Here is a 10,129-nt window from a genome sequence, read left to right on the forward strand (position 1 = left end):
CTTTGCGAGTTTAAGAAATACAGTCGACTCTCCACATCTCGATGTTCTATATCTCGATATCTCTCCCTATGTCGATGGTTTTCTCGGTCCCTTCAATCTACATACATTTGGGTATTCTGCATCTCGATAACCTCCCTATCTCGATGTCTCTCTATCTCGATGTGTTCTGGTAATATTTTGTTCAGGATTCTGTCTCCCTATGTCGATATGTTCATATTTCTAGGCTACTAGACCAAGTTTGGACAATAACAAACACATGAACAACAAGAGATGACATTTGTTTTGTTGTCGTTTTTCATAGCAACGAGCTTTTTTCAATCTAGTACCCATTTAAATTTTCCTTCCATTTCTCAATCTCTCCTTATCTCGATGGTCCCTTCAATATCGAGATGTGGAGAGGCGACTGTATCTGGAAAAACAGGCAGATAAGTGAACGCACCAAAATACGAATTTTCAACTCTAACGTGAAATCTGTGCTGTTATACGCTAGCGAAACATGGTGTGTATCAGTGGAGAGCACTCAACGGCTGCAGTTCGGGCCTAGTGGCCTCACAACTGGATCTCAAACAACGAGCTCCATCGTCAGTGGGGCTGGGTCGGCCACACTCTACGTAGGGGCGGAAACGAAATCTGTAAACAAGCATTAGACTGGAACCCAGCGGGACATCGCAGCAGAGGCAGACCCAGAGGCTCATGGCGGCGAAGCCTCAATAAAGAAATAAAAGAAGTCGACCGAAATCTAACCTGGCAACAGGTTAAAGCGATAGCCGGGCAACGCTCAGGATGGAGATCTTTCAAGTCGGCCCTTTGCACCACCGGAGGTGTACAGGATCCATAAGTAAGTAAGCCGACCAGCATTTTCTGTTAAATGACCAATTCGGATAAACGTCTTCTTTGGCAAAATGATTAATTCAGCCGAACGACTGAAAGTAGGTTGCAGAAAGGACATTTAAGGGCCAAATGGCTCTTTCTGCAAAATGCCATTTTTTACCAAACGGCATTTTCCCTTGGTGATTACAAAGAGTTCACGAAACTTGAAAGTAGTTCCAGTGGAAAATCTGAAAATAATTTTCAAATGAATATTCTGGAACAACTTGAAGAAATTCTGGGGAAGTTCATCATTTTTTGAGGCGAAATACAAAAGATTCTCCCGTTATTGTCGTGAAAATATCCAAAATGACCAATTCAGCCGAACGACACTTTCGACAGAATGTCCATTTTGACCAAATTGCCCTTTCTACCAAACGACTATTTCAGCCGAAGAACAAGTTCACGAGTTTTTATTTTTGTTCAATCAGTTTTTTTGCAGCTGCCCAAGTAACCACCAAGCATTAATTAATGCATGTAATCGATCACAGATCTGCATATTAACAAGTAGACTCTAGTTCATGGCTACTTAGATATTTCAGAACATCACTTCGAATTTTGTACACAGCACATGTCAAATTCGATTCACCCCTCGTTAATTTATGGCTAGCATAAAAAGCTGGATTGCATTAGATCAGTTTCAACACCCAGAGGAGCGACCTCCAATATTTTTTACTATGGATTTTGACAGCTTTGCCTGTTCGATCTTTTTTGGGGGGTAAATTTATCCCCCAGTGTCAATTTACCCCAATACTGATTTATTTTGCAATAGTAAGTGCGTGACTTTTGAATGTTTACGTTTTTACAGGAGAATATGATGCAAAACGCCCATACCACTTAATAATGCAACATGATACAATCATAAGAAAATAGAGAAAAAATTAACGAATTAAACAATTTTACACTCGATTCCATGCTTCAAACTTAAGAATGTTCAACTTATTTGCTCAATTATTTAGAATGCTAGTTGCACAAGGTACTGTCTATGCCTTTGTTCGTTTTATATCATTTTCACCCTCGCAATTGTTTATGTTGCATTAGCAGTGCACTCGTATTGGTGATTCAGAAAAGATGTGACAAAGATGGCGTAGCTTGTCATCCCGTGGTTTCAACGATGTAAAGATGCATTTATTCATCAACTGTCAAGCAACGATATTCTCAATCCAGTTGGAAACCGGAATTGGGGGATAGCGAAGTTGGATTTTTCTCACAATCCGTACGTTAAACCTAACTTCGGAAGTGGTGCGCTGTTTTCATATCGCGAAGCGCTATTCAGCGCACCACTTCCGAAGTTAGGCTTAACGTACGGATTGGGAGAAAAATCCAACTTCGCTAGCACCCAATTTCGGGTTTCAACTGGATTGAGTATACACGATACACCAGTTCGGCGTTACGAACGCAGCGATGCATGTTATGTTTTATTTCAACATGTCAAAGTAATGAAGCATTATTTCGGTCGTAAAAGGTCCTTTTTCCACTTTAAGTCAGCTTTAATGCCTGTATTATTTGCAAGCATATATAGCTCCATGGTTACTTGGGTGTTTACCACTTCTATGGGGGCAAATATTCCATTAACCGCTCCGGGATCTAGGAAGGCTTTTAGTAATTGTAGAAGATCTGCATCTGTGTATTCCTTTCTTTAAAAAACATGTCTAGTTTGACCAGGGAATATGGTACATCTCAAATGAGGACTTTTTCTGTTATCGTCGGAAATTTTGATTATCAATTGATTTTTATATTTATCGATAATGTGCGGTCGGTAGCTTATATTATTTTCGAAGCATTCATTTTTCAGTTCTTGCAGATTTAGTTCCGGGTTTTGAATTCTGGAGAGTCCATCTGCAAAAACGTTCTGTTTACCCTTCTTATAGACCATCTTGAAGTCAAACTGTTCGAGATACAACCGTTGTCTAGTGACTCTTCCGGTCGCATCTGTAAGTTTAAGTCCTTTGGTAAGGGGTTCGTGATCAGTATATATTGTGATTTCTTTTCCATATAGATATGATCGAAAAGTTTTCGTAGCAAAATATATACCCAAAAGTTCCTTAGCCGTAACTGAATAGTTTTCTTTGGCTTTCTACAGTGTTCTTGAAAGAAATGCAATAGGCCGTTCCTTTCTGTCAACAGATTGAGCTAAGACTGCTCCAATTGCCACATTAGAGGCATCTGTAGTTAAGCCCGCAGTCCACTGTTTGTCATGTTGACAAATATTTGTCAAGTTTATCCGGACATCTATCAGACTGATTAGAAATCGACATGGATTTCAGGCTGACTTGACAAATATTTGTCATCATGACAAACAGTGTACTGAGGGCTTTAGGATGAATGGCTTGGTGAAATCTGGGTGAGATAATAGAAGGTCGGTGGTCATAATATCTTTCAATTTGTTGAACGCTTGTTCAAAATCAGGTGTGATTTCGAAAGATTTGGCATTGCCTCGCAATTTTTAAGTAAGTGGTTTTGCAATATGTGCAAAATGTTGAATGAACCGTCTATAATAACCAACTGTTCCTAAAAACGATTTCAATTCTTTAGGCGTTCTGGGAAGAGGCCAATTCTTCACAGCTTCTAACTTTCGGGGATTAGGTTGAACTCATTCTCTTGTCACAAGATGACCAAGGAATTCAACTTCCTTCCTTAAGAACTCTGACTTGTCGCATTGAATTTTAAGGTTTGCTTCTTTCAGAGTTTGCAACACTTTTGCAATGTCTTGTAAATGAGATTGCAAAGATGTGGAGAAGATGATTATATCATCCATATATACAAAGCATCTTACTCCGAAACCTATATAAAAGTTCATTTAATCATCATACAATGTTCTGTGAAATTGTTCTGTAGCATACCAACTGCCGTTTTTGCAATTCTGAGGTCAATCGAGCATTCAGAATCAATTTCCAGATCGAATGAGTGACGGAGGTGTATTTTCCTATATATTTTGGATGAAATCCCCATACAAACTTCAAATCGAATGCGCCAGCTTATGCAACAAGCGATTGAGCTGAAATTTTCAGAGATTAATTTTCTCGCCCAAAGACACAATTCTGGGGGGTGCCCCGTGGAATTCGACAACTTTTTGTTTCCTGGGCCAGTCTAGGCTTCATTGTTCTGTGCCTCGTAGAGTCCTGGTTGTAGAACTACGCCGCAGGTGAGGTTTAATTCATTCTCGATCAAAAAGGTGCCATTCGCCGTGGTACAAACTTTAACTAAGTTTTCTTTCGTTTCATTAGAATTCAAGGATGTGGGAAAATATTTACACAGAGAAAAAAAAATTGTGCTTTTGAGAACATCGCACTGTCGTTTTGAAAGTTGCTCATTTCTAGTAATTTTGAGTAGCGAAACATTTACTTCGAGAACAAAACTTTTTATTTGAAAGTTTTTTTGTCTTCGAAATATTGTGGCCTTCAAAGCGAAAACTTTCCGTCTAAGAGATAAAAAGTTGTTAAATGAGCTATTTATTTACTGGTTGGGCAACACTGGCTATTATACTCTGGCAACTTATCGAGCTGTCAAACTCGTAACTCAAGAATTCCTGTTGAATTCAAAACGGAAAAAGGGCTCCAAAAATACCATCGACGGACTTAATGGAGCCACAGGTAAATATTTTCAGTTTTTCTTCTATGCAATTAAAAATTAAAACATGATTTTGTCTTTTATTCATCGATCGCCGTAGATGTTAACGAAACAAAGCTGGCCTCGGAAAAGTGCTTCAAGCAGCAATCTGGTATCGGCCGACTGCCAAAAATTCAACGATGACTGCGCTTAATTCTATCCGTAAGTTTCAAATAGTGAACTATAAAGTTCATGATGCTAACAATAAATTTAGTTTCCAAGATATTCAACATAGGCCGAGCATTCGCGACAAGATCCCGGAAAGCAGAACAACAATAAACCTCGTAATAAACTGCATCAACATGGAGTTAACTGCCACCCAAAATGCGACACTAATGCATAGAATCGAAATAAATGTGAAAACCGCAGGAAATTACAAGAGAAATAATAAAATAGAAGCAAAATAATCAATTTAACATGTGTTGAGTTTTATTTCTCGGCAAAACTAATTTTAAAATGCGCTAGTGAAATTAAGAATGGTATAATTTGTTGTTTTGAAAGTATCACTAGTTGATTCTAATGCAAAAAGCACCTTTCGTTTTAAGAGGAAAATGTTATCTTGAAAGTATTCCTCTTGTCAAAGTTCTTGCGAGGTGACATTTTTTGCATTGGTAAATTTAACAGTCCTATACTTTCTACTGAAAATCACTAACGAATTTTCTTAATTTTACCAACGTTTTTTCAATTTTACCAACGATTTTTTTTGTGTGTAGAAAATTGATAAATTTTTGTTCCCACTTTAAGTTGATGCTTTTTTGTATCGATAATGGCGTTCATTTTAGACAAATTATGATAGCCTATCAAGCCATCGAAGAAAGTGTGAAATTTAAAAACGTAATAAGGGAGACTATCACTAAACGATTCTGACAAAATATTAGCGTTTACCACGTGTTTAATCAAAAGATATTTTAGTTACTAGATAAAGATTGTCGCTGTCCGGAACATCTTTTGCTGGCGACGATAGGGGAGCTAAATGTCACAGAAGGAAAATTCATACGATTTGACGGGTATGTACCACACATGTTTCGAACAGCAGAACAAAGGGAACCGAAGCGACAATCTTTATCTAGTAACTAAAATATCTTTTGTTTAATCAAAAACTTGCCGTTCTTATTAGTCACAAAAGCCCAACGTTCTACTTTTTTGTTTTTTTTTTTTTGTCTTTATTAAAGAGACTTTCAGCCCGAGGCTGGCTCGTCTCCGAGAACGTTCTACTTTTTTTTGCTGACTTTACATGTTGAGGGTCAATGTATGACTTATTTGCTCCGGTATCTACAAGAATGTTTAGAAAACCTTTCGTAGTAGGTATAGGGAATTGTGGGTAAAACCGACACTGCGGGTAAAACCGACACCACTTCAAATCTCTGATTTCAAGTGATTATCGGACAGAATTTCGACACACTTTGAATAAACGTTTGATTTCTAGTATTTCTAGTCATTTTGTAACTGGCGGAGACGTGTAAGAGTCATAATAAACAGACAATTAGCATTGATCACCATTAAGGAGATGAGTTTGTAAAATTTTGGTATCGGTGTATAAGCTTTTTCGACAATAATTTGTTGATTTTCAGTATTTAATCCATCTCTGATCCATAATTGGACATCATTTTGTGTATGTTGCGGAAAAATAGTTTACTTTTCTAATTATAAACATCCACATGTATCTCATCATTATTATGTTATCAGTTGGGGTAAATTCGACACCTGCCATCGAATCACGAAATACCTCTGTTTTATTAGACACATCATTCGCATAATATAATTCAAGTATTGGAAAAGGGGGCGCCGGGCAATAAAACTTAATCAGTGACTGATTACTTACCACATCAGCATTGGACGAGACAATAGGTCTAAGGGGTAATATTGAGTCATCAAGGAAAACCTACAGGTCGGATAACAAGAGCACTAAAAGAAGAACCGTATTTTTATTACTATGTCTGAAACTTGATTATGCATATGTACAACATGTGATAGATTTAGTTCGGAAAAGGTATTGGAGGGTAACCGCCGACCCCAGTTCGCATGACAGGTGCTTTCCCTACTAAGCTACGAAGGACCTCCGTCGTCCACCGCAGCTTAGCGGGTACTGATGAAACCAAATTCCCAGCACCAGGTACCAGCCGATCTCTCGCAATACATTTTCAGAACTAACTCTCTCAAATGTATTTTTGTACACATCATGTCAACCAAGTAGGATGAGTATTTAGTATTGTCCGGCTCCTACACACTTGCTTCATCAGCAACGGCGCTCAATGAAATCTATCACATGTTGTACATATGCATAATCAAGTTTCAGACATAGTAATTAATTTCCACTCCGGGTGGCTTAATACCCGGCATATAGGCAATTAACTTTGAATGTACTGATCTCGAGTGGCGATCTCTCTTCGCTTGTGTGGTCGTGTTGGGATCTGACGACCAAACTGGCACAACCTCACACAACCCTACTTCATTGAGCGCCGTTGCTGATGAAGCAAGTGTATAGGAGCCGGACAATACTAAATACTCATCCTACTTGGTTGACATGATGTGTACAAAATACATTTGAGAGAGTTAGTTCTGAAAATGTATTGCGAGAGATCGGCTGGTACCTGGTGCTGGGAATTTGGTTTCATCAGTACCCGCTAAGCTGCGGTGGACGACGGAGGTCCTTCGTAGCTTAGTAGGGAAAGCACCTGTCATGCGAACTGGGGTCGTGGGATCAAACCCCACCGAAGGGGCGGTTACCCTCCAATACCTTTTCCGAACTAAATCTATCACATGTTGTACATATGCATAATCAAGTTTCAGACATAGTAATTAATTTCCACTCCGGGTGGCTTAATACCCGGCATATAGGCAATTAACTTTGAATGTACGTATTTTTATGCTTATTTTGCGATATATTCAATCCGTTCTCTAGTGTTGTTCTTTCGTGATCCATTTCCTCCTGTAGACATGTAACTTGTCACTTGCGGAACTAGCCATTTTCAGTTCTTGTCATAACTGCACCATACGCATTTTGTTTAAATCGCCGTTATAAACAACTTTTTAAAATAAGTGAAATTCAAATGTAGGTCAATATTTACAGTAGTTAGTAAATATGTTACTAACATTCTTTTACTTTATATATTTTTCACCCGACCGACTAAAGAAAATAAATTAAATAAAATATGATATGTGGTGATGATTTTAAATATATGAAATTTTGTTCAACCATCGTTTATGAGTGACCCCTAAACATGAATTTCATACACAAATATCAAAATAAATGTTGTTAAACATTTTCAATTATGTGGTAACATCATTTAGAATTGATCTGATGTTCGATTGCATAAGGACTCGATGTGTCGGTTTTACCCTCATGTGGTGTCGATCTTACCCGCACCCCAGCTGTTTGGACTGGAAGATGGACTGTTCGCGTTTTCATCATAAATCAAGTTCTATCAAGAAATATTGTCCTGAGACCTCATGGACTGATGCATGAAGAGCCAAAGTATGCTTGTATGAAATTTCTAGTCCGGAAAATTGCTTCATAGATTGGGGAACTGTAAAGTTGCTTAAGGTGTCGGTTTTACCCACTTTTCCCCTAAGTTTGTTTTCTCTTTAGCCTGACCGTCTGAAAATTTAGTTCGTCTATCTGTTGTTCGGGATCATACGCGAGGCGAAGTGGATGAACGCGTATGAAGAGGAAAAGTAGAATCACTGAAATGGATTAATGAAAAAGCAAAATTTGCCGCTATGAAACGAGTAGATAGCACCACCGTAGACCAATTCCTTCAAAACCTCTCGCATGTTAACCTACATATACAGTAGCGACTTTGTTTTGATGCGGTGAGTGCAGAATGAGTTACCTAAAATAATCCATTCAACACAGCAAGGTATAGGCAATGGAGTTGAAAATAATTTTAAAAATTACAGAGATTTTTTTGAAAATGATTTATTAGGCGGGATTAGAAATTTAATAAAGATTAAAAGTAGTACCATCTCCGGAATCATTTCAAGAAAAAACTTCATTGTCATTAACAATCAAATTAATTTATGTATAAAGTAGATAATTAAAATTCTAACCTCATGATATAAATTATTTGTAAATAAATTTCATTTTGAAATTTTTAAAATTATTTTGAAAGCTTGTAACCGTCGGTTCCATTATTAACTTGTGGCTCCTCCACAATTCCAAAATACTCCAATCACCCAAAACAATATACGCCTCAATCAAAACAAATATCCCATCCGAATGAGATAGTTGGCACTCACGCAGTGACTTGGTGTGTGAGCTGAGCCTGTCTCCCTCTCACGGCGATCTGTCATGCTAGAGTGACAGCGCATATTCGTGCGGTGTGAACCGGCCTTTATCAGCCAATGATGGTTCCAGCCCACAGGTGGAGCGTTAATAGCGCAAATACAGGCTGCGGAAATGCGAAAAGCATAAATTTATTTAACTTAGATTCTGGGTGTCCTATAGATAGGAAATAAATCCCAGAATCGTTCTCTTTTGGCTGGTGAATCTAGAACGGTCTAGAAGTGCGCGCGTGTGTAGCTTTTTATTAAATAGAGGTTAGAAAGTAAATCCTCATGTGGTGTAATTGTTTTAACTTGGTGTTTTTGTTTCTTTAATTAGGTGTTAGTCGGTTAGTTAAAACGGCTAACTATAGTACGTCGAATTAAAATTGTGTTAGTAAAAGTTATCATTGTAAAAAGTATGTACAGTGTTAGTAAGCGTTAAAATTGTCCTAAAAGTAATTGTATTTCAGTCTGACTGTTAAAAGTTAATTGAACGAACACAAACATCGACATAAAGTGAAAGCTATAAGAAAAAGGTAAAAATTAATTGTATTATAGTGAAAATTGTGGAATAATTGTTAGTGACGTCACAGGGGTCTAATGTGTGGTTAGGTCCGAGGCAAGGGCCTTTTTCTTTTATTTTGGGCTTTTTCCCAGCAAACGGCCGGAGAAAGCGACGACGAGCCACCTCGAGCGATGCACAAAAGCCAATGCCAGCCATAAGACGCCATTGTCGATGGCATCCCACGGTTCGAACGCCTATGAGCCCCCTCACCTGGCGACAAGCTCCCCTGCAACCATCCGCCATTGCGAAAGCGGCATTTTCGCCTTTGGATTCCGCACCATCTCGCCCGGTTGCTAGCTGTAATCGCCGATTGCTGTAAACCTCCTTGGAGTCTGGCGCAAACATCCAACACCAGTTCGGCATTCGTTGTCGGATCCTACCTCCACCATTCGGAACCAGAGGTTCCCTACCACACCACTACAAACCACAAACCGCAAGTACTAAAACCCCAAAGTGACGTAGTTAATAAATAGGACTAGTTTGTAAAGATGTCCAGTGGTAGCTTATTTAAAGAGCATAGCCCTGAGGTAAAGCTTTTCCACCACTTTGTTCTTTTCCGCTTTGTCGAGCTCAAACGGAGCTATCAGGCCTCGCCTTTCTGGAATTCTCCCCCAACGTAAAACTGTTATTATGCTTTCCGTATCAAACAGCCGACCTATTAGCGAAACATTGGTGGGTAAGTATACCACAAAAGGTCCTGCACAATAGGTCTGTCCTCAGCTGGAGATTTGAGAGACAAGTCAGTTCCAAACGACCCCGAGATCCCCAATCCCTGAGCTGGCGAGTTACAAGCTGCATCCCGTACCTCGCTGTGAAATTATT

General features: G+C 38.8%; 1 long non-coding RNA gene across 1 annotated transcript; it reads left to right on the forward strand.

Moving 5' to 3' along the window:
* Positions 1–4,354: 4,354 nt before the first annotated feature.
* LOC134213298 (uncharacterized) lies at positions 4,355–4,863 on the forward strand. Its single transcript, XR_009979428.1, has 3 exons — positions 4,355–4,460; positions 4,538–4,638; positions 4,691–4,863. It is a non-coding gene; the product is annotated as an uncharacterized LOC134213298 (long non-coding RNA).
* The last annotated feature ends 5,266 nt before the right edge of the window (positions 4,864–10,129 follow it).

Source organism: Armigeres subalbatus, chromosome 1 (assembly GCF_024139115.2).
Source record: "Armigeres subalbatus isolate Guangzhou_Male chromosome 1, GZ_Asu_2, whole genome shotgun sequence".
In the NCBI taxonomy this organism is placed as follows: Eukaryota; Metazoa; Arthropoda; class Insecta; order Diptera; family Culicidae; genus Armigeres; species Armigeres subalbatus.